This window comes from Microcebus murinus, chromosome 2 (assembly GCF_040939455.1).
Source record: "Microcebus murinus isolate Inina chromosome 2, M.murinus_Inina_mat1.0, whole genome shotgun sequence".
Taxonomy (NCBI): Eukaryota; Metazoa; Chordata; class Mammalia; order Primates; family Cheirogaleidae; genus Microcebus; species Microcebus murinus.
This window is the reverse complement of record NC_134105.1, coordinates 121,391,472-121,415,362: the sequence shown is the minus strand read 5'-3', so window position 1 is coordinate 121,415,362 and position 23,891 is coordinate 121,391,472. Positions and strand designations below refer to the sequence as shown.

Below are 23,891 nucleotides of genomic sequence, written 5' to 3'. Positions count from 1 at the left end.
TCGCAGCTGCTGCCACGTCCTCTCTCCGTCACTGTGGGCGCGTTACAGAAACACCTTATTAAATTGTGTGTGCACTTCTAAGAGATGAGAGAAGGCATCATGGTGCTTCACTAAGAGGATGACTTTAGACTCGAATAGATAGATGCACGTTTGATGTGGGTTCTGTACTTACTAGATGTGTGACCTTGAAAAAGCCACTTAACTTTTCCGAGCCTCAGTTTCCCCACTTGTAAATGGAAGGGTGATGCCCACTTTGGCAGTTGCATACTGTGTTCTCACTACCACTGGTTTGCACATGCTGTGCCTGCAGCTCCACCGTCTCGTCCACTCTTTGCTGAGAAACTTCTCGTTCCTCAGGCCTCAGCCCAGACGCTACGCTCCTTGCGAAGCCCCCTGGCCCTCAGAGGTCGGGGCCGCCGTCTTTGCTCGTGCTCACTGATCGCACTGCCCCCGCGTGTCCCGGCATGTGCCCTGGAGCTGCGCGGTCAGCTTCTCGCCCTTCTCTCCCTGCCAGGAACTGCAGACGCCATGGGGCAGGGGCCACGGTGTGTTGCCATCGCATCCCGTCTTTGCCCAGCCCTTTTCTCTTTTGATCCAAAGAAACTCAGAAAAGGTAAGCCCCCTTAGGGAACGAATTCATACCTCTGGGATTCTGAAGAAAATGTCAGTATCTCGCCAGGTGCTTGTTAGCCGAGCGCATTGCGACGTTTCCGCTCTTCTCGGCGCTGGCCCCTCTCTGCTCTGCGCTAGGCACCCGGCAGCCACCTGCGTTTGGTGCAGAAATCGACTGCCGTGCCTTTTGAACTGATGTAAAATCCCAGTAGTTTCCAATTTCATGAGATTTACAGCCAGTTTTGTTTATGTGAATCTACCCACATCATCAAGAGAATTAGTTTTCTTAGGAGGTTTTCATCAATTATAGCAATCTCCACAGTTTGGTACCCATAGTTGTAAATATTTTATTTTAAAAACTCAGCCACATATAAATTTATTATAACAATCTAGCAACTTTATTATAAATAAAAGCAATGATAACTGTGGTGCTGTCTCCCATTTATTCCAGATGTTGTCCCTTTTGAAGCGTACATTTATGGCACGCAGTAGCTAAAAGAGGAAGCTCCAGAGTCAGAGGGCTCATGTTCCAAACCCATCCCTGGTATCCACTAATGGTGTGATCTTGGGAAAATCATTTCATCCCTTTGCGCCTCAGTTTCCCAGTCTATAGAATGGCAAGAATAGTATCTCCATGATAGGATTGCTGCATGGCGTCAATGAGCTAATCCCCGTGAGGGCCTATAACAGCGCCTAGCACCTGGCGTGAGCACTCTATAAATGCTAGCTATGACTGTTTGCCAGGGATAAATCACATATAAGAAGAATGTTTGGATAAGATTTCTTTTAAATTCCCTGCCAACGCTGAGGCTCTCTGTCTGCGCACCATTCCAGTCTCTCAGCGTTCCCATTCAGCACGGAGGGGGCAGCATTACCCACATTTTACAAGCACTGAAACCGAGCCACAGAGCAGCACGATGCCCAGCCAGCGAGTGGCAGTCGGAAACTCGGGTCTGAGTGTGTAGATGTGGCCGAGGACTCTCCCCGGGGCTGAGCCGGTGCGTTGAGAGCAGGGTTGGCCGTCCCGTGCGCACGGACCCCTCGGTGCCCCTCTCCGCTCGGCTTCTCCCTGGATGCTCACCAAGGTCACTTCTGTCTCTGTTTCGGGGATGCTCTCAGGCAATGTGCTCCCAGATATTTTTCTTACCAGCTTAGAGAAAAGCCCTATTATGTGATCAGATGAGGTGCCGCCAGTGAGATACTGTCTCCTTGGTCCCCTCGTCCCTGTCTCTGCAGCACTCTGTCCCCGCGCGGCGGCTTACGCACACCTCCCCTGGCTGCACAGCCTGGCTCTTTGGAGGCTTCCTTCTGCCGAGCCAGGATCTCACACCGCTTGGGAGCCCACAGCTGACCTTGCTCCAAAACACTCTGCCCCAGCCACTCCCCATCCTATCCCACCCATGCCTTCTCCTGCCGTCGTGGGCAAAGGGTCTGCAAAAGCTCCTGTCCTCTCCCTCTCTTTTCCCTCGGAGTCGGCCAGAGGGAAGTCTCTGTCTGCTTCAGGACGCTGGCTGCGCAGAGGCAGCTGCCTGGAGTTTGTGGGCGCAGGGAGTCTTGCCGAGCCTGCGTCTGGACTGGGAAAGGGGACTCAGGATGCTTTCCTTTTCTGTCCACTAGGGGGCTGCTTGTAGGGGGATGGAAAAAACGGAGGCTTAAAAAAATATCGCGCTGCTGAAATTTCAGCAAGAGGGGAAAAGAGAGAGCGCGTGAGAGAGAGAGAGAGACAGCAAAGCAGTCCCAGGCTCCCTCCTCTCCCGTCAGAGGCAGGGACCGACTGTGCCAAGCCTGTTGGCTCAACACGCAGAGACGGAGACAGGGCAGACCCAGGAGTGAGAGGAGAGGGGCCTCCCTGACCCGAGGAATACCACTAGTGGAGTGAAGCCACCTGAGTTTTGATCTTATTTTGGTTGTCTCCTCTTTCTCCTTCCACCCAGAGCCCTGCCGGCTTGGGCTTCATCTCTTCCGTGGAGCCTCATCTCTTCCTCCCAGTAGAGGCGGAGGGAGGATCGGGGAGAGAGGTGGGCTCTCTAGGTGAGTGCATCAGCTGCCTCCCTCCGAACAGGCAGGAATTCTCTTCCCAGGAAGCTCTTCTGGCTCCGGCGCCCACCCCCAGCCTGGGTAAGTCCAGAGCACTCGCTCATTTGATTTCCTCGCTAACGTGATTTCAGCACCAAGGAGAGCTATGGGATGCGTTTTGGTTCCTGTGTGTCTGTGTGTTCCTGCAAGGCGTTTGGCACTAAGGTTACATCTATCTCTCTGCTGCCAGTAGAGCCGGGTTCTGCGTAGGAAAAAGAAAGGTGCAAAACTATGCCTGCCGAATTACAGGGGGCTGTGCACTCTGGCCTTGGGGCTGTGCGTGTGTGTCTGTGCGTGTGTGCTGTTGCATAAGACAGGTGGGGTCTGAGCTAAATTGCTGGTGGTTTCTGCCTGTCTCCATGTAGGGCTGTTCTTTTTGTACGTAGATAAGAGGGAGGGTTTGGGGAAATAGTCGGGCAGCTTCTTTAACTCTCTCCCGACAAGCCTTCCATGGTGGGAAAGTGCAAAGGAAGCCTGGGGACTTGGGAGTGGAGGTAGAGTTAAAAGTTATGCTCCTTTGAGAGAGCTTGAAGGAGCTGGTTTTTAAAATGTCAATTTCCCCAGGATTCTCTGGGTTCTTGCTGTGGAGAGAGCCCAGCCTGACCTTTTACTTTCTCTCCTGGTGCGAACCCACGCAAGTGGGCAGGTGCAACAGGTTAGCCTCAGGCCGGGCGGCTTGGGGGGCTGAGGTCCTCTGACCTCATGGTGTACGAAAGTAGCAGCATCCTGAGCTTGTGGAGGCTGGCTGATGTGGACTGTGCTGTGTCTGCCAGGAGGCAGGAAGTGCCTCCACTCCTCTGCTGTTATCCTTGGTTGCGAATGGCTGCAAAGAGGACAGAGTCTGCTCTGCCCTGTTTTCTGGGGCATCTGGCAGTGGAAAGCTGCTCAGAAGAAAGGTTTGACTCCACATGTCTAGGGAGGCAGAAATGAACTTAGATTAGTTCCAGACTCAAGAGGGCTTGGAGGGGTCCTCTCCCCCTCCCCCAGCACGGAGGGCTCCACAAACAGAAGCGCATTATTGCTTCATACTTCATGGCTACTACTTTTTGCAAGGCACTCTCAGTCTCGTCTGCGTCCTGCCTTTCTGAAGTACGTTCAATCAATTCCCCGAGTCTGCCCTGGTTTGGGTTGAAGACACTACCTACCTGCCTGTCCCCCTTCACTGCTGCCCCTACCTACTCAGGCGGGGTCATTCAACAAGTGGTGCTGGGCATTCCCTTCAATCGGCCTGGTCTCCATGGAGCCAACATCCTATGGAGGACTTTAAAGAGATGTGTCTTCTTCTAAGAGCAAGCCTTGCCTTGCTTTGGGTCCTAACTATTCAAGGTGCTGGTCACCTTCAAGTACATAGAGGCAAGGGGGATGTGAAGGCTGGGAGTGGTTTGCTCTCTCCAACGCCGAATGAACCCTAGTGTGGTGACTCTGTCTTACTTTTAATTCAGCATCCTGGGCTCCTCCTTTAAGATGAAGAAAGTAGTCTCTGCTTCTGGTTGGGGAGCCTGCTGGGTGAGATGCGTAGTTCTGAGTGAAATGGTACCCCTTTTTTCTTTCTTTCTTTCTTTCTTTTTTTTTATTATGCTTAGTGTTGGGTCCAGAAACAGCATCTCCCTAGAATGACAGGAAGTAGAATGCAGCGAGGAAAAGAGTGAAGTCAGAGGTTGTAATGCTAGGGGAAAAAGATTGAAATAGATAAATGCAGAGCATCAGAAACCAACACTGACTCATTCAATATTTCAACTCTCCCAAATCCTTCTGTCCTTGAAATTTTCCAGTTTGAACAACTGAGTAGATGGATTTTTGTGTGACACATCCCTGAAGGTTTAAAAAAAAATCATGCCCTTGCAGTGGACTCTGTCCAAAGCCACAGTTTATTACTGAAGTCACCATACTTAGTGGCCATTATCTCATTAATGCTCCTAAATTCTCTCTGAAAGAAGTGCTTAGTGATATTACTGGACTCATTTTATAAATGGAGAGACATAGATGTTTAAAGTGTGAGTTCAGAGGGCAGCAAAAACGGAAATAGAACTTCTGGTCTGCTAATATCCTGCCACCTATGAAGAGCAGATATGCTCGTGTGCAGGAAAGAGGGATGGATTGCTCCCCAGTGGGCAGATTTGCAGCCCGAGCCTTTCAGTGAACTCAGTGTGGAGCAGTGCCCTCCCCCTGGTGAAGCGTGAGAATCAGCCAGAAGGCGCAAGGTGCTGCTGGCTTTCACTTCCCAGCCAAGAAGATGGCCAGGAGCCAAGCAAACAGCTCTCCGGGTTTACTGAGCAGAGAGAACCCTGGGCTGGTGCCCTCCAGGCTGAACTGACGTCCTGTGCCTGACTGCCACACCACCTTGCCCCAGAAATCCCAGTCTAAGTCTCCGTTCCTGGGACATGTTGCCATAGATGTCCTGGCTTTCGGTGTTTGGTAACTTCTGTGGCCGGTGAGCCCTCCCTGGGGCCACCGTCACTGAGTCCTCTGTGGCTTGGCGAGTGGGGAGAATGAGTAAGGAGCAGGAGCGGGCTGAGCTCTGACTTCCTGGGGGAACCTGGACGCAAACCCACCCACACACAAAACACTCCCCCAGCAGCCGGAGCCCCCGCATCTGGCCAGCATTCTGGAGAGAAGGCCGCTATGTTCTCACGCCCAGCCCGCCTTCACTGTGCGGGCACACTCCGCCGGGCGCCTTCGGGCGCTGGGGCGATGAGAGATGGCGGGGAGCGCCGGAGGGAAGGAGGGGTCAGCCGCCCTGCCCTGCTCTCCATGGCCACAGGCTGCCATCCTTGACCTGGAGAGGGCCATTCTCACTTTTTTAGAAAAATTGAGGTATACATTGCATATGATAGAAATGTACTGATCTTAAGTATTCAAATAAGTAAGCCGTGACAGTCATGTACGCCGATTCAACCCCATCCCAAACAGGATATACACAAGTTCCCCTGTGCTTCCTTCCGATCAGTGTTTCTCCCCCTCCACCCCGTCGCTCCGTAACTTCTATCTCCAGAGCTTGCACGTCCACACTCCGCAGTGGAGATGTGCTGTTGAATGTGTCACTTAATGGATGTGTCGTCTGGGCCCCACACTGGTAATAGGCATCTCAGCGTCCTGAGGACACTGTTACTGGGGGGGTGGCGGACAGGCTGGGGGAGGCACCGCATTTTGAAGCGCGTTGGAAATTCAGGTGGTCATGTCAATTGCATGTATGGAAGCCGACACGCAAATCCAAACAGAAACCGTGGAAGCCCCTGTAGGCACCTGCCTCCGAGCTGACCTCAGTTATTTGATGATATAGTTCATAGAGATGATATGAAAATTTCTCTTAAAAACTTGGAATTCGGTGTTCAGACGGCCGGTCACGAGTCACCTCACGGGCGCCCCAGGAGAGAGCGCTGGGGCGGCGCCCGCGTGAGCTCGGCAGAGGCCGGGGAGAGCTCACGGTGGCAGTGCTCACGCTCTGAAATCCAGCCCGCCCTCAGACCTCACGGCGGGGCGCTGCTCCTCCTTATTTAAGAGTGGCTTTAGAAGTCACTTGTGGAGGCCCATGTACCGCCATAGCTCCGTCCAGGATGTCTCCATTCACCCTGCTTCCATCCCTGGGCCGTGGGCTGGGTCAGGGATTACTCTTGTACTTTACCATTAAGAAGGAATGGAGTCACCAGGAGGTTTTGCTGACGTTGGCGAATGTGTGTGTGCGCGCGCGTGCTCAGGTGTGTGATATCTGCACACAAACACATACCTGCACTGCCAGTCCTGATACATTGCCTGTCCAGTTCCCTTCCACCTTGTCTCTGGTTTAAGGACCACCGGATGAAATGGAGCATTTTGTGCATTATTTGCACGTGGGTCCTCAACAAGGAAATCAGAGTTTCTGGCAGATCAATCAGAGTATTTAGTAGACCTCAACATTTGTCCAGGTAGATCACAGAGCCATTCACATGCTCAGTGGTAACTGTGTCCTCTGCATCCCTGTAGTTGGGAACTTTGCTGTGGCACCTTCTCCCAGGGCTTCGCCCCATTCGGGGTTCGCTTGTCTCAGGGAATGTGCTCAGTGCCCCGGCTGGCTCTCTTAGGGGACAGCTCCTGAGTCATCTCTGGGATCCCATGGAGTGCAGGATAGCCTGCTAAGCCACCAGGTCATGGCAAGTTAGAAGACAGCCAAAGTGAGGACTCCCTGGTGCAGAAGGACAGAAGTCGAATCACGTCCACAAAGCCAATTCAGTAAATGTTTGGCACAAGTGCAGAGATACACCTCTGCCTCATCTTGATTATGGGCTATGTTTACAAAGATGAGGGAAGATTCCAGGCCAAACTAGAGTTTCATCTTCTTAAGAGCAAGTTTAGTGGGGAAGGGAGAATTGGAATGGAATTCTTTAAAAGCTATTTCCAATCATATATAAAAATCATCACATTTTATCTTAGAACATGACTTTGAATTAAAACTGTATTGATAAATTTTGAACACAGCAAGTTACTGATATGCTGGTTGGCAAAGGGAGTCCAAACAGCTTTGCCCTCTTCTCTCCCCCTCCATTTTTTCTATTTACCATTTTAACCATTTTTAAGTGCATAGCTCAGTAGCATAAGTATATTCACATTGTTGTGCAACCATCACCATCATCCATCTTCAGAACTTCTTCATTTTCCCAGACAAATCTCTGTACCCATTAAACATAACTCTGTATTTCCTTTCCCCCCAGCTCCTGGCAACCATCATTCTTCTTTCTGTCTCTATGAATGTGACTACTCTAGATACCGCATATAAGTGGAATCATATAGCATTTGTCCTTTGTATTCTGTTTATTTTATTTACCACAATGTCTTCAAGGTTCGTACATGTTGCAGCATGTGTCAGAACTTCCTTCTTTTTTATGGCTGAGTAACATTCTCCTGTATATACATACCACATTTTGTTTATCCATTCACCTGTCAGTGGAAGCTTGGGCTGTTTCCTCTTTTCCTCCTTTAATTCTGGCCAATTGCCTCTGCTTTACACTCTAACAAAGTAAGACAGGGAGTCTTCCTGGTCATGGCACTCACTTGAGTTGATATTGTTCCCTTTCCCAGTGAAGCCAAGCAGGCGTCTTCCTGGAGGAAAATCAAGGGTCTGTCCCTGTCTTCAGCCCTCATTGGTAATGTGTACGACAGACGCAGCTCGAGTGAGCTTGGATGCCAAACTCTCCTCTGTCCTCCCCCATGCAGTGTCCCGTCTTGCTCCAGACAGGGCCCTGCGGACAGGGAGGGTACAGCCCTCACCCTTGGGGGTGCCTCTGGGTTACGCATTATAAGGTGAGGCTCCTTCATAATGAGGGAGGAGTCCGGGGCGGGGACAAATGAGCCAGCAGGCTCGTTACCGTTTGTGAAGGGTTCTGGCCTGGCTTCCTAGGGCGTCTATCCCCGAGCTACGGCGCCACCAAGCCCACCCTGACGTCGTTTCTGTGATAACATCTCACGCTCTGGCTATAGACGACTCCATGAAAGGTTATTATCAGGACCCAGGAGGAATTTGTGGTTCTTTTAATCTGGATGTGTCCTCCTCATACTACATAGTGTGGGGGAGACAGAGGGAGAAAAGTCTGGGCCATCGATCCCAGGACACTATCAACCCAGGATGGTAACATTTGACGACAGCTTAGCAACATCTCTGGGCCGGAGTTTGGTCTTTGATCCTAATCCACATAAAAATTCACATTCCTAGGCTCTGGCAACTTGAATCTTTTGCTTAATGACAACTCTGGCCAACATTTCCTGAGTGCTCACTGTGATTTTCAGCCAGTGTTTGGCTCAGAGCATGCCCTCCGTAAATGCTTGCTGTTGTTACTATTAATGCACATTTTAAATACTTTATATCATTTGGTGGCTAAAACATTATGACAGATACTATTATCCCCATTTTACAGATGAGGAAACTGAGGCTTAGTGATCTTAAGTGATTTGCTCAACTTTTTACAGCTAAGAAGTGGCAGAGCAGGGACTCAAACCCAGGTTCAAAGCCTGCATCTTAAATGCTTTTTCCATATTGCTTTTATCACTTATTTGGCAATTAATGATGGCTTCCTTGCGATTCATCTGAAGCATCTGTAAAGGAACGTTACATCTTGCATTATTGCTCATCTTTGTATGTGAAAACATCCCGCCTAGGTCACCTATTTTACAAGGGCCGAGAGCGCCGAGAGCCAGGCACAGGGTGTGGCATGTAGCAGCTCCCTTTAAAAACTTCCTGATTTTCTGTTGCTTCTGCTCAACCTAAGTACAAGAGCTCCCATACTCGTTGCGTTTTTAGTAATAATAGCTACTATGACTTGTGGAGTGTTGGTGAAGTTGCAGGCACTGCACCAGGCTGGGCGACATAGCAGCTCCCATATTTACTGCTGGTCGCTGTGTCAGGGCCAATGTGCTAAGTGCTGTACGTAAGTTCTCTAATCTAATCCTCGTAGCAACCTAGAAGAAAGCCACCTTCTCTAGCCGAGTGAGAAAGGAGACCCTGGCCAGGCACAAAATGAATTGACAGGGTCCCTCTTCCCCATGAGGACCACAGAGAGGGAACAAATAGAGAGGAGTACAGCTCTTGGGAGGCTCAGCGAGGCTAAGGAGCTTGCCCACGGCCACGCGGCCAGTAGGTAGCAGGGCTGGCATTGAACCAAATCTGTTTGGAACAGAGCCTAAGCTCCTCTGCTCCTGGCTGCTGTTTGTGTCCCGGCCGCACCCTTTCCCTCCCTGGGCTGCACGTACACAGAGCCGCCAGGCAAAGGCAGCGAGAAGCAAGGCCTGGCGGGTTATTAACGGGAAACTTGACTTCAAATCCCTGCTGCACTAAGTACTGACCCTGTGACCTTGGGCAATTACTTAACCTGTCTTAATCTCAGGTTCCTCGTCAGAAGCCTCCCCACCCCTCCTCACCCCCAAAGGCCTACAGAGATCATCATGTCTTCTTCAAGGGGTTCTTATGAGAATTGAATGGGACATGGGCACAAATTCCCTAGGACGGCGCCTGGCACGGAACATGTCTTCTATGAACAGTCGTGCCACTTGCTATTTAATACAGCCCGGGCATTGGGTGCAGCCCCATACTTGCTGTTTTAACAAGCTAACAATTATGTGGGCTGAGCTGGATTTTATATTCTCCTCAAGTGCTAATGGGTTGAGTTGGCCCTTGTTTTACATCACCTTGATTTTAGGAGCATGTGTTGGCTATTTTTTCTTCTACTCTTTTAGCACCAAGAGCCTGGCAGGCTGATATTTAAAAATATCTGAAAGATGCCTCTTGCCAATTAATTACCTAGAAATTGAAGCAGACTGAAATTAATTTGAGCCTGAAGGAGACACTGGGTTTCTGAGCACTGTTCCGTGCTCAGCTGGGGACCATGAACCTTTGGATTCCTTTTCTCCTACTTCTCCTCCCTCCAGGTTCTTCTGCCATTCTGAGTTTTATTTATGAAACGTTTTCCCTTCCTTTATAATTATGTTTTCCATAAGAACATCTAACAGCCACCTCCCGGCTGGCCTCGAGTAATTGTTTGAATTTTGTGATGGTGTGCAATTTCAAAGGCTTGAGTTTGTATAGATTGCCTTGAATTTATCTCCGCAAGTGCATCGGGAGAGAAGCTACTGCCAGGCCCCCGAAGTGTCGTGAACCCTGTAGCCACTGAGCGCCAGTGTTCGTTTGTGTGGACGGTCTGTTTATCTAAACCGATTTCTGTAAAGCACACACCTTTATAAGCCAAGCTTTGCCGGCCTGTCCTGTTTAAGTGCTGCCTGATGTCCCCTGTGAGCTTGTCAACGGCAAGGTCAGCAGTGGTGCCCTGACCAGGGACAGGTGTGGAGAGGAAGTCAGCTGAGAGCACGTGGCCTCGCCACCTCCGCCGGATGGCGCGGCCAGCTGTGGGCCGGGCGAGGCTCGTGCAGACGGGGGAGAGGGCAGGCTGCAGGGCCCGCTTCTGCCTGGGTGGCGAAGGTGCCAGCCGGGCGGAGGGACAGGGCGCTGAACACCAGACGAGAGCCCTGCAAATAAATGGCTATGCTGAAAAGGGCAGAGGCCAGGGCCGTCTCTAAAGGGACCGTCTCCTCACGGTGACCTAGTCTGTGCCTCGGAGAGATGGAACTTATAAACCAAGCCATAAAGCCTGCCGTTCAAAGCCGTATATATTTATAGAGATATAAATGAAGTTTAATGCTTGCGAAACTCGCTATAAAAGCAAAGACTTCATCTGTATCTGTACTTCAGGTGCAGATCAATGCAAGGCTTCTGCCTTCTGCAACCCAGCGGCGCCCGCGAGCATGTGCGCCTGCCCCACGCGGCTCTGGAGCCAGCCCCGGGCGGGAGAGGCAGAGGCCTTCCGCGCGCCTGCCGCTGAGACGCCCAGCAAGGATGCGCTCCCCTTAGCTCAGAGGGCTGTGGAAAAGCGCGAGGAAAAAGAGAAAAGGGAAAAGCACTGCCAAAACCAAATGGCTTCAAACAGTCAGCGGTCTGGCTTTAAATAAAACAATTGGAGGACGGTTGGCTTTTCATCTGCCTCGGAAGCTGCCGGGTTTCTGCTCCTCAGAGCTCCAGATGGGATGCGACTGCAAAGCCGCCTGACCGGCCCCACCCCTGCGAGCCTCCTCCGACCTTGCCTCCCTACTGCCCGTGCTGGGCAGGCAAACACTTGATAACGCCTTGCCCAGCAAGAGTTCAAATCTTGGCTCTACCACTTACTAGCTGTGCAGCCTTGGGGAAATCACTGCACTTCTCTGGGCCCAGTTTCCTCACCTGTGAAATAGGATAAATAGTTCCTGCCTCTTAGAATTGCTGCATGGGTTAAATGAGAAGTCATTTTCTGCATGAAGGCTTATAAGCAAGGCAGCCGTCACTCAGCACATGGAAGTCTTCAATGCATAGAGTTCTCGCTTGATGGGGACGTGTGCGGCAGAAGGGGTGCCTTCTGAGGGTGGAGGCCAGGGCACGGGGACGGAGCAGGGGCGCAGGCTGCTTTCGTGCACATTCTCTCCATGGGCTGGGAGGCCCCGGGTGTGCTAGACTGGCTGCAGAGTCCAGTGCATTCTCTAGCCAGGCAGGGGACTGAGCCTCGTTCTCTTCTCTTACTGTCAGCAGCTCTCCTCGGGGCTGTGAGGCCTGTGGCGGCAGCTCTGGGCCCACGGCTCGGGGAGGCTAGCTGAGCACACAAGACAGCTCTCACCTCCATGGCGCTGCCCTGGCAGTGGGCCTGTCTGTGTCCTCATAACTGGGTCCCTGCAGAGATAAGAGGCAGCAACGCAGCCCGTTGGGGCACCACTGCCCTGGGTGCAGTCTTTAGGTGACTAGGGATGCCCTTCCAGACTGACCCTCGAGAGGCCAGAAGATCATGCCAAGGGGGTGGGTGTCATCCCTGGTCACCTCCAGCCCAGCGAGGGGCCAGATGGACTATTGTGAGGCGGGGAAAGGGTGCTGCTGATCTGGGCCTGCTGTGCAGTGAGTGGGGGTGGGGAGGAGACCACTATCAGTCAATCTCTTATTAAAAATGGTCTGAGGCACAGTGCCTGTGTTATTAAAATGCAAAGTAAGAGTGCGCCTTACCCTCCTCGCCACCCCCACCCCTGTTTTCATTTGTACTTTATCAGCCTAACCTAGAGCGAGTGCGAGGCTTGGGCAGCCACCCTGGGGACCGGGAGAGCAAGGGGTGAAGCCCTTAAGAGGGCCTGCAGGGGCTTCCCTGGCCGTGTCTTCCCTCTGTCCCAGCAGGGACCCACGCCCAGCCCCAGCAGCACGAGGCACAGAGAGGTGCAGGTCTCTCTCTGCTCCCACCATGTCTCGGAGGGGCCTGCGGGCCGCTGGTGACCACAGGTGACGGAGGGGACAGGGGACCCACCGGACACCCCTAACTCTGTGGCTATGGGGTGCTGGGGAGGGCTCTGCTCTTGAAACGTTTTGACTTTTTCCTTTTTAAGTTCTTAAGGTCAAATGTTGCTAAAGGGCTCATTTGCCAGTAGCAAAAGGCAGCAAGAAAGGGAAAATCACCTTTTACTACTGAAGTTTTACATCTCGCTCCGCAGGCAGCCTCAGCAACTGGCCTGACCCAGGCATGTCGGCGAAGAAGTGTGAACTGTGGCAAGTGGTTACCCAAGATCTGATCTGAGGATGTTCAGGATCTCCTGGGCCCATGTATCATCAGCTGGATCCAAAAATAACTCCATGTCTATTTTTCAGTAGCATAATAATTGCTAACATATATGTGATAAAAAACCGTCAGGTGATGATCTAGGTACTTCATGCATAGAAACTAAATCTATATAATCTATACATGCATAAAATCTATACAATCGCCTTTTGAGTGAGGTGCTATTATTGTCCCCATTTTATAGGTAGAAAAACTAAGGCACAGAGTTTACAAAATTTTCCTGAAGACACATGATAAATGGCAGAGCCAGGATTCGAACCCAAGGATTCTGTGCACTTAATGACCATGCTGTCTCTGAGCATCACTCAGAAACCTTCCAGGTTCCCCGTTGCCGGAGAGTGATGCAAGATGCTTGGTGAATCACAGTCCTCACAAGCTTGGTTTGAACCACAAGGGCCGAGCGGAAGGAAGATGAAGCAGTCACTATTTCTTTCGGTCTCTGTCACCCCTACCCCTCCTCTTTTGGGAAGTCATTCTACTATTTCAACAAACCCTCATTTAACTCCTTCAGTTAAACGAATGAGAAATAAATTAAATTATGAGAGTTAATAAATGACAGTTAAATAAATGAGAAAAGAATTCAGGTCCAAAGTAAGTGAGTTTTCTTAAATGCATTTTCCTTCATCCAGTCTCACAAGGTAGTGCCAATTCTCATCTATCCAGAAAAACCTCATTCACTTTGTGGCTTATTCACTTTGGAGATTATCTGGGCCAAAGTTGTAACTACCCATCACTTGCAGGCTACTTCTTTTAACTCTGATCTGCCGTCACGCAAAATGAAATTCCTGGAATAGATTCTCAAATGATGAGTCCAGCTGGGCAGAGGGATGAAGGGCAGATGCAGCAAAGCACAATTTATTCCTGTTGAGGTTTCTCGTTCAGCTGTGAGGCCATAAATTGAGCACCAACAGCAGCCAGGGCCACCAGGAGATCAGGGAGGGCAGGTAGTGCTGGCGGGGGTGCAGGGCGGCTCAGTGGCATCCCGGACGGATCCCTGCTCGTAGTCAGAAATGGAGACAGTGACAGAGTGCCAGCAGAAGCAGCAGGTGGGCTGCTCAGTGCTTCAGAGCCACCACAACACGCCGGACACAGGGCAGACTAACCAAGAGGTGACTCATCCCACAGTAGACACACTGGGGCAGGGTGGGCCTGGTAGCCCCAGAGCGGGCGTGTTTAGAGGCCCGCGTTTAGCTCTTGCGCCAGGGGCTGAGTGGGGACACTTTGGGGATGCGCACATCGCAGCTCTGGGTGGGGTGATTCAGGACTATGACTATGATTAATTAGTCCCATTTTACAGATGGGAGAATTACTACAGAGCTTCAGTAACTTGTCCAAGGTAGCATAGGTACTAAGTGACAGAGCTGAGCTCACAACCTTGCCGCCTCGCACCTTTCAGTCTGATCATTTACAGGCCCTTCTGCTGTGCGGTGCCCGGGCTGTGCGGTGGCCGGGCTGGTGGTGCCCGGGCTGTGCGGTGCCCTTCTGCTGTGCGGTGCCCGGGCTGTGCGGTGCCCTTCTGCTGTGCGGTGCCCGGGCTGTGCGGTGCCCTTCTGCTGTGCGGTGGCCGGGCTGGCAGTGCCCGGGCTGTGCGGTGCCTGGGCTGGCGGTGCCCGGGCTGTGCGGTGGCCGGGCTGGTGGTGCCCGGGTGCCCAGAGTGCAGAATGAGCTCCCACGGGCTCTGCAGCATCTCTGCGGGTAAGGGAGGGGCTGGGGTGTCCTCTAGAGACTTTGGCACCAGGCCTCGAAGTCTCTCCATTTCCAGTGTGTTCTGAGGCGGCTCCCTCGGTAGGTCAGTGCTGAACGCCATGGAGGCCAAATAGCTGTGGCTTTGCCGCTTCCTCCAGCCGGACATCGTGGGGACCGAGTTCCTCAGGACAGCCCCTACACAGGGCCGGCCGGTGCCGCATTCCTCCACTAGCAAGACGGAGCCTGTGTCCGGCAGGTTGTTGGCCCCAAACGTCACCTCCACAGAGGAGCCCACCCTCACAATGGCACCCGAAATAGCTCTCCTTGTCTCGCTCACACTTGATGTTTGTGTATCACCAGCCAGCATGATGTATATTGATTTGATCTCTTCCCTTTTGTCTGTTCCCTCGCGATGGAACGCAAGCACAGTGAGGACGGGGCTCCCCTGCGCCATTCGCAGCTGCCCCGCGGCCAGGGGTGCCGCCGTGTCGCGTGTGGGCCGTGTGGGCCGAGCGAGGAGCGCGGGGAATCCGAAGTCTCTGCCAACACGCTAGCTGCTGAAGACCTGCTCTGAGCCGGTCGCTCTCTTAAAGCCTGGATGAGGAGTTGACTGAGACAGGGATCTCTGTTTGGGGGTCTCCCAATCCGGGTGGGGTGGAGGGGGAGTCACCAAGATGGGTAGGACGTCACAGCACAGTGAGGGGCGGCGCCTGGGAACCAGCTGCAGGGAAGGGTGGCTCACTGTGTGTGGGGTGTCCCACTAAGCTCCACACGGAGGGGCCCGCGGGCCGCGTGTTAAGGGAGCAGGGCTTTGCCGAGCAGAGCGGGGAGACGGGGCTCGAGGTGGGAAGAACAGTATGAGCGAAGGCCCAGAGCCGCAGAAGAGGTGGCTGAGAGGTGGCCGAGGGAGGTGACGGCACAGCTGGGACACGGGAGCAGGGCCGCGGTGCAGGCGGGAGTGAGAGCGGTGGGAGATGGTCCGAGAAGGGCGGGTGGCCTTCCTCTCAGGCGCCTGTGGGGAGAGGCACCAGCTGCTCTGAGAACTTTGGGCGCGAAATCTTAAGCTGTGCTGTAGGGTGTAAGTTAGTCGCCGCTTACAGCAGAGCATTAAAGGCACAGCTCAACCTAAGTTTAATCACTTTTGAGATATTCCTTGATATTAACGACATCTTTTCCTGTAAGCTGTCCAGGCCAGAGAGTGCGGTGTGGACGGGGTAGATGGGCCAGCAGAGCTCCGGGGCCCTCACCTCTGGCGGACGCTGTCCTGTGCTCACTTTCACAGCAGGAGCCAGTTCTCAGCCACCCGTGCTGGGCCTTCTGGTTCCTTCCGTAAAAGTGACACCACTCTGACTGGTAATACAGACGTTAAAGGCAAGATTGTTTGGTGACAGTGGGGGATAGAGAAGGAACGAAAGGAAGAAAGAAAGGCCTGAGTCCAGAAACTGTGAATGCTCATTCTGTTTTCTTTAACTGTGGCTTGTTTAAGAGAATTGTCTGTTCTGTTTATTCAACTCTTTCTCTTCTGGAAAGAGGATGTGGCTGGGAGGCTCCCATGCCACGGGCTCCACTCTGGGAAAATGCTTCCCTATCGATTCGTGTGTCAGCAATTCAAATGGGGGTATTTATATTGCGGTTGAGCACCTAATAAAAATTTAAATTATCTTTTAAAAAAACCTCATCAAGGTACAACCTTTAAGGAAAGTAAAAAACGGCCACTCACAGGACATGGGGGTCTCAGGGAGGGATCTGGAAAGCTAGGGTTGTGAGGTCTGCCAAGATGCACCTGTGGCCCTTGAGTCTCTCCTTCTGGGTTCCTGTCCCTCCTGTCCAAACACCCCTCCCGGCTCTGCAGCTCTGGCTTTGGAAGCTGGCTTCGTCACTCATTAGCTGTAGAGCTTGGGCATTTCTCCCTAAGATCCTCCATTCGATAAATAGGAGGAAACGATGGCATTCAGATGATATCACTTATGCAAAGCTCTTGGACAGAGCCTAGCACGGAGTAGGTGCTGAACAGATATGTGCTTCCTGCCCCCTTTCCCCTTTAGGGGACCCCATATTCAAGTCCTTCCTCAAAAGCCTTAGCCTGTAGCCTATTAAAATCTGATTGCCACCAGCTGCTGCCTTACTTGAAAGGCCCTGAGCCACTAAATCACACCTATGCATGAATGATTGATAACAAATTAATAGGTTAGGTGGTAGCACTTACGGAAAGCAGAAGGAAAGAACTGAAGGAAGCTTTAATAGCAGAATGTCAGAAACCAGTGTCAGGCCTCTGCGGGGATATTTTGGGTGAGGAGGCTTCTGCAGAGTACCTTAAATCATGCCCTCGAGGAGCCCCCTCTCTGGGCACCTGTAAGGACAGATGATACACAAGGTCAGGACAGCAGGGGGCGGGGCCTCCTCTCGAACTTTAATGTCAGCACCGAGGGCTTAGCCTTCACCAGCCATATCCTTGACCTTGACAGTGCCCTTCACTGTACCTTCTCCGAACTACTGATTTTGAGCTCTGGACTCTGGACTGTCCTTCCATTTCCATCCTATTTCTCAGCTCCCATCTATAGCAAAACTTACTGAAAATGTCCCTGGTCCCAATTCTCACTTCCATTCTTTCTTCGCCCAGTCAGGCTTCCATCCTCACCCTTCCAAAGAGTCTGCTCTTGTCAAGGTGCTCAGTGACCTTCCTGTTATCAGATCTCATGGTTATTTCTCTATTACTTCGAACTTGACCTCTCAGGATTGTCAGGCAATTATTCCTTTCTTGAAACCACTTTCTTCCCTTGGCTTTGGTGACATGCATTTCTCAAGTTTTCCTTTCTATTCCAAGGGCCACTGCTTTGCTAACTCCTCTTACTGTACTCAACGTTTAATAATTAGAGGCTCTAAAATCCAGCCACGGGTCTCTTGGTCTTCTCTCTTCCCCCTCAGGCAACTTCATATCTCTTACACACCTGTGACTGCCAAGTCCGTGTCGTTAGTTCCGGCATCTCTCTGGAACTCAGCTTAGAGAAGTCAGTGGTCTACCTGGTGTCTCTACTTTGATAATGTAATAAAATCTTCCAACTTAATGTGTCCAAAGAGCACTCTTGATTCACTGGTATCCTAAACTTTTTCCTCTTTCAGTCTTTTCCTTCTCAGTAAAAGTACCACATATATCTAGTTGATCAAGTAACAAAAGCTAGAAGTAAGCACATCCTTCCTCTACTACCCTCATCCTCAAGTCTCACCTGGACCACTGCAAAAGACTTGCAATGTTGTTTCGGATTCCACTCTTCCCCTGGAGCTAATCTATAACTGAAATTAAAGTGATTACTAAAAATTTAAAATCAGGTTGTATTGCTTCCTTCTTGAAAACCTTCCGATGATTTTCCTTACACTTCAGATAAAATTCAAATGTTTACCCTTATCAATAAAACCCTGAATGGCCTCAGCCCTCCCTACATACCTGTCAGACCCCATCCTGTAGCTTTCTACCCATTCACTGTGTTCTACTCATAGCAGTTTATCAAAAATGCCAATCTCAGGCACCTCAGGGCCTTTACAATATCTGTTTTTTAAAATTCAGAGAAATCCTGGGGAGCATCTAATTCAACTCTCTCACCTTAGAGACAAGGGTCCGAGGCCAGAGGAGGGAGGTCTCATAGCACATCAGGGTGCAGCTGGGACCCGGCGCTCAATGGCCGGCGCGGTACCCTTTCCACGTGAGCTTGCTGGGCGGCCCTGCCTTCTCAGTGCTCCATCCGACTCCATCACCTTAGGAGTCGCAGAGACCTTCCTCTGGTTAGACACATGGGTCTGGGATTTGGTTCATTCTCAGTGGTGATTTTGAAGCGTTCACCTGCTTGACCCTATGTACTCTTGTGCAAATCCAAAGTTTCTGGGCAATATGCAACTTCCTGAGAAAAAAATCACCATTTTTTGACCCTACATGGACTGTTAAGTAGACAACAAGGTCAAACTGTCATCAGAGTTCACTGGTCATTCTGTAGGCAGGCCCCTTATGATAGCCTGGCCCCTTTCTCTGGAGCCCGTGGGGAGTAGCCAGGTAGAGAGGCTCTTCATTTCAGTCTAGCCTTGATCTGTGGCCTCTTCGAGCTCTTGATTTTGTTTGGCTGTCACTCCTTGCATGCCACATTGGGGCTCATTCAAGCTGATTTCCCCAGCCCTGCCCACTTCGACCTCTCTGTTGAGTTGCCTGTAATCAAGGGTTATTTGTATATCATATTCACTTCACTGAAAAACAGCCATTGCTTTGAAGGATTTCATACCATGCTATCATATAAATTATTTTGGAAAAATAATATTTTCAAAATACTCAGCCATTGTGATAATTTGTGATCACATTTTTCTTTCTGCCTTTGCTTCTATATTTTATATCATTAGTCTGGTGTTGGGCTTTAAAAGTCTACACCTCCAAATGCAGATCTTTCCTAGACATTTGCTGACCCATTATCAACAAAGAGGGTATTTGCTTAGTCACAAAGCATATTCTGCTTTATGTATGTACTTTCTCTGACCACAAACAGGGAAGGTAGAATCCTTCCTTGTGAAAACTCTCTGAACTATACCCTCTGACTCTTATTTGACCACATGTACTTTCAGGGATGGAGGAAGGATGTTTGGGGGTGCACAATTTTACTTTCATGTTGAGGTTTAGGCCCAAATTGCAGAGAACATCTCTAATCAAATTTTTTAACTTAGAGAATATTAATCAGCAACAACCTGAACTCCATCCTATATGTCCAAATATCCCACCAGTCATATCGCCACTCTTCCTTTCCTGGTGTCCCACACCCCTACAGTGTGTAACATGAAGTGCATGCCTGTATCAGCTGTTGAGTGAGGGTGAGTTGGCTGGTGTTGGTTTGACTTTCATTCCTTATCTGAGTAATTTTCAGATGTTCCTGCAGACTGGTGTTCTAGTATATCTAGTAGCACTAGTGATTTTATATGTTCTTCTGTTATCATATTTACTATCACTTAAATAATCTGATTTCTGCTTCATTTACTTACCCATTCTTTGAAAGAAGTGCTGGAATCCTCAGGGTGCCTCCTGAACACTCTAAACCATTTGTCCTCATTGCATTTTTTATGTACTTTGCACCTTGGACGCTTCCTCTCATCATCCACTGCTATTTTCATGACACATTCTGGAATGTAGAAACATGAACACACGGAAGAGTCCTATGTTAGAAGCACCCATGGTCCAGGAACTGTCCAAGGTTCTGAATACCCAGCAGTGGAGAAGGCCTCTGAGCTCATGAAACACACGTTCTAGGAAAGACCATGCAACAAACCCACTGCCAAGATCTCCCTCCGGGATATCTCTTACATCTGTTCATTTCTCTCCATCTCCACCCTGCTAGAACTTATTCTAACTATCCTCATCTTTCTCTTCTACTATTAAAACGAGACTCTCTCTATCCTCCCCATATCCTCTCATCCCTATTTCTTTTTTTCATCAAATTTTGATCCTTTATTTTCTTTAGAATAAGTACCATGTTTCCCCAAAAATAAGACAGGGTCTTAGATTTATTTTTCCTCAAGAAGACACCCTAGGGCTTATTTTCAGGGGATGTGTTATTTTTTTTTAAAGTATGGTGCAACAATCTACATTTATTCAAATATAGTTAAGTCTTCTTCTGGAACATCATTATAACTCACCAAACCCTAAATTCCATCCTGAATTTCTTGAGACTCTATTTCCTTTAGAACCATTGGCCCCAATCTCTCATGTCTAGCAATAGAGCTCTCCTGAGGCAGATGAGAAGGGCTGCTCGTCTTCTTTACCGCTCCGCGACGACATGCATGGGTTGTGCAGATACACCATGTAGCCACGCCCATCACTAGGTCTTATTTTCAGGGTAGGGCTTATATTGTGCAAATGCTTAGAAATCCTGCTAGGGCTTATTTTATGGATAGGTGTTATTTTCGGGGAAACATGATAGTTGCTGCGAATATTATTGATAAAGAAGGAGATGTCACTGAGATTTAGAGGGCCACTGTCACTGTGGATATTGATATTTGGGATGTGTTTTGTGAAACACTTGTCATTTTGGATATAGACTTTAACGTGGTGGAAGTACTATTTGCTGAGACCCCGTATCAACATCATTTTAGATATTTATGTGGGTTTCACAGAGGTGATTGTCACATTGCTTGAGACCAAGGAAACTGCAGTTATTGATCGTTTCACAGCGCTATTAAAAGATTCACTTGTATGGCTGGAAGTTGCATGTTGGATATTGTAAATGGAGAGACTGGGAAGTCCAAGATCAAGGTGTGGGCAGTTTGGTGTCTGGTGAGGGCTCACTTTCCACTTCACAGGTGGTGCCTTCTCATGTGTCCTCACGTGGCGGAAAGGGGCCTGATGCCTTCTTCTAGTCCATTCACACTGTCACCAGAGATCTGAGCAGCACACTTATCTGCCCATGTCACTCCTCTGCTTAAAGCCTTTGAGCACTTCCCATTGATCTTAGGACACAAATAAAAATTCTCTAGGAGACGCGGCATGACCCAGCTCCTGCCTCTCTCTCCAGCTTTGCTCCCTCCCATCTCTGGGCTCCTGCCACATTGGGCTCCTTTAAGAGTTCCCCAAGCTCCCCAGGCTCCATTCTATCCTAGACTCTTTCCTTTTTGCTTCCTTTTCCTCCGCTCTATGCCATCTCCCCATGTCTTCCTTCCTCTGCCCAACTCGTGTTCATCTGTAGATCCTGGCTCAGATGCCCCTTCCTCCGGGAAGCCGTCCCTGGCTCTGCAGACTGGGCTGGGCGCCCCTGCTATGTGCGCCCACAGAAACTTCTGAGTTTCTCTTTGTCATCTGACAGTTTTAAATTGTGAAATGTAACACATACATAGAAGTTCACATAAAGCATAAACATTAAATTTAATCAATAATAATAAATCAGGTTCCCTGTAACCACCTTCCAAGTCAAGCAATAAAATTCCAAGGGCACCCCTGATCACAAACCCCTTCCTCCGCTAGAGATAGTGCTTTCCTGACTTCGTGGTAATACTTGCCTCACTTTTGGGGTTTAGAATTTATCACCTTAGGAAAACAATATATAGTTTATTTATTCAATATTAATTTTATCAAATTAGATCAAAATATTAAAAATAAAATTTCATATAAACATGGATTTATATATAAATTTATCAATTTAGAAACATGTGCATATATATTCTAATAATATATACACAAGATTGCTTAATTAATATGCATGTTTCCCATTAGACTGTAAGCTCCAAAAGGGCAGGAACAGTGTCTCTTTTGCTCACCTTTGTAATCCCAGGGTCCTGCCCCACCATGGCACACACTTCACCCTCACTAGGCATTTGGAGACTCGGGGAGTGGAGGCGACACTCAGGGAGACTCTAGATAAGGGCTGAGCTGTTGTGAGAGTCCTTGTGAGGACACTTTCCAGAGGGGCTATGAAGTAGGGGTTAAGGCACCCCCTGCCGATGAGGAGCATGCTCAAATGCATGTGCCATGTTCCCCCAAAAGTTTAAATAAGAGATGTGACTGAGAAAGCTATGTAGGGAAATAACTATCTATCTATTTGTGCCTCTATCCATGTATCTTACCGTTCGTGTGTTTATCCATCCCACCATGTCATATTATACAAATGCTCATCTACTAAGATATACTAGAAAAATAGCACATTGTAGAAGAACAGGGAGGAGAAAAATGGTGGCTGTCTCATAAGCAGGCATAAGTATTGGCCTCCACTCATGACCTACAGGAATAAACCCTGTTCCTGTCAGCCACTCAGACTAGAAGATGGTGAGGAAATAAACTGTGTCTCAGGGATTTGATTCATGAGGCAGAAAAACCGTGGCAGGATCATGGAAACACATGAATTATTCACAATTCAAACCGGATAGGGGACGGAGGAGGAGGGGAGTGACCAGGAAAAGAACATCAAGGAAACGAAGCTCTCCACAGTCGGGGCGGGGCCGGGAGAGGCGGCGATGGGGGCAGCCTCACCAGGGGACTAAGCTAGAGTGGCAGAGGGGTCAACTCACCTATCACTGGGACAGGTGAACCAGAACACCTGGTGGGAGCGAGGGTGGTCTTGCAGTCCCGGACGGTAAACTGAGGGAGTGTCTCCATATCTGAAAGTCAAATAGCACTGGAACAGCAGCCCAGCAGCTCGTGACGGGGTTTAAAACTCAGCCCTGCCCCAGGCCCCCCGCTGTCCTGGGCCTGCGGGTGAGGGGCAGCTCGTCCCAGGGGAGCAGCCGGTCAGCCGCTGGGCAGGGCGCTCGGGAGCTCGGGGCAGCGGAGATGTCACCCGAGGGAAGGCTGCTGTTTGCTCCAGCTGTGTTTGGGTGTGTGGGGGAGCCGGGGAGAGAAGACAGGTTTGCTCCTCTGTGTGAGAGAGACTTGGGGTTGTGCGGGAGTGAGAGGACCCCCGTTGTGAGTAGATCAGGGCAGGTGAGGGCAGAGGCCGGAAGCTGGGTGAGGCAGGAGCGGGATGGAGAGAGAAGCCCGCAGTGTGGCCAGGACGGACTACAGCTAAGGCCCTTCAGGGAGTCACTGGGGAGGCAGCCGGGTGCAGGCGGGAGGGGCTGTCTGGCTTAAAGTCCTGGATGGGCAGACACGGTCAGGGCATGTTTGCTTCTTCACTAAAAGCCCAGCATAACTCCCTTTGTCCACACTTATTGAGCACTTACTGTGTACCAGGCTGGGACAACAGAAATAGGTCCGTTCTCAAAGAGCTAGCATTCTAACTGAAGGACATAGGTAATAAACTTGTAAACAAGTTTTAAATAAGATTCTTTTAAATGCCAGAAATGCTATGAAAACAATGAAATAGGGTGCTGTGTTAGAGACTAGTGGGGTGTGCTGGGCAGTGGGGGTGGGGCTGCCCTAGTGAGGGTGGTCGGGGCGCCTCCCCGAGGAGGGGGCATTTGAGCTGAGCCCTGAAAGAGGAGCAGGACCAGCCTGTGTGCATCTGGGGAAAGCGTAAGGCAGAGGCTCAGGATGTAGCTGAGCAACGAAGATGTTTACGAGCAAGAAGACAGCTCAAAATCCAGGACCCAGCCCTCATCCATCCTCGGTTTCCCCAATCTGCACGCTGAGAGGGTTGAGCACGCTGATTGCTAAGTTCGGCTAGCGTTGCATACCGTCTCAGGAAGTCTTCACGGAAAGGCAGGACTCAAGCTGCATCTTGAAGAAAGATCCTCAACGTGCTCGTGTGGTAATTTAAACCTGCACCAAAGTGATGTAGTTTTCTAAAACACCGAATGAGAGCAAGACAAGAATATCTGCTTCCCCTGGTGGAGGCGTGGTCCTCCTTCCTCTACCAGGCAGGAAACCTTTGTCCTAAAAGGCGGCCACGCTTAAACTCCGTTGCCTCTGGAAGCTTTGTTGCAAAC

General features: G+C 50.2%; 1 protein-coding gene across 1 annotated transcript in view; it reads left to right on the top strand.

The window, feature by feature from the left end:
• The first annotated feature begins 2,203 nt into the window (after positions 1-2,203).
• TNR (tenascin R) overlaps positions 2,204-23,891 on the top strand; it is a 389,837-nt gene continuing 368,149 nt past the window's right edge. Inside the window, exon 1 of the mRNA XM_012765050.3 lies at positions 2,204-2,730. The gene's annotated coding sequence lies outside the window, so the exon portion shown is untranslated. The remainder of the gene's footprint in view (positions 2,731-23,891) is intronic.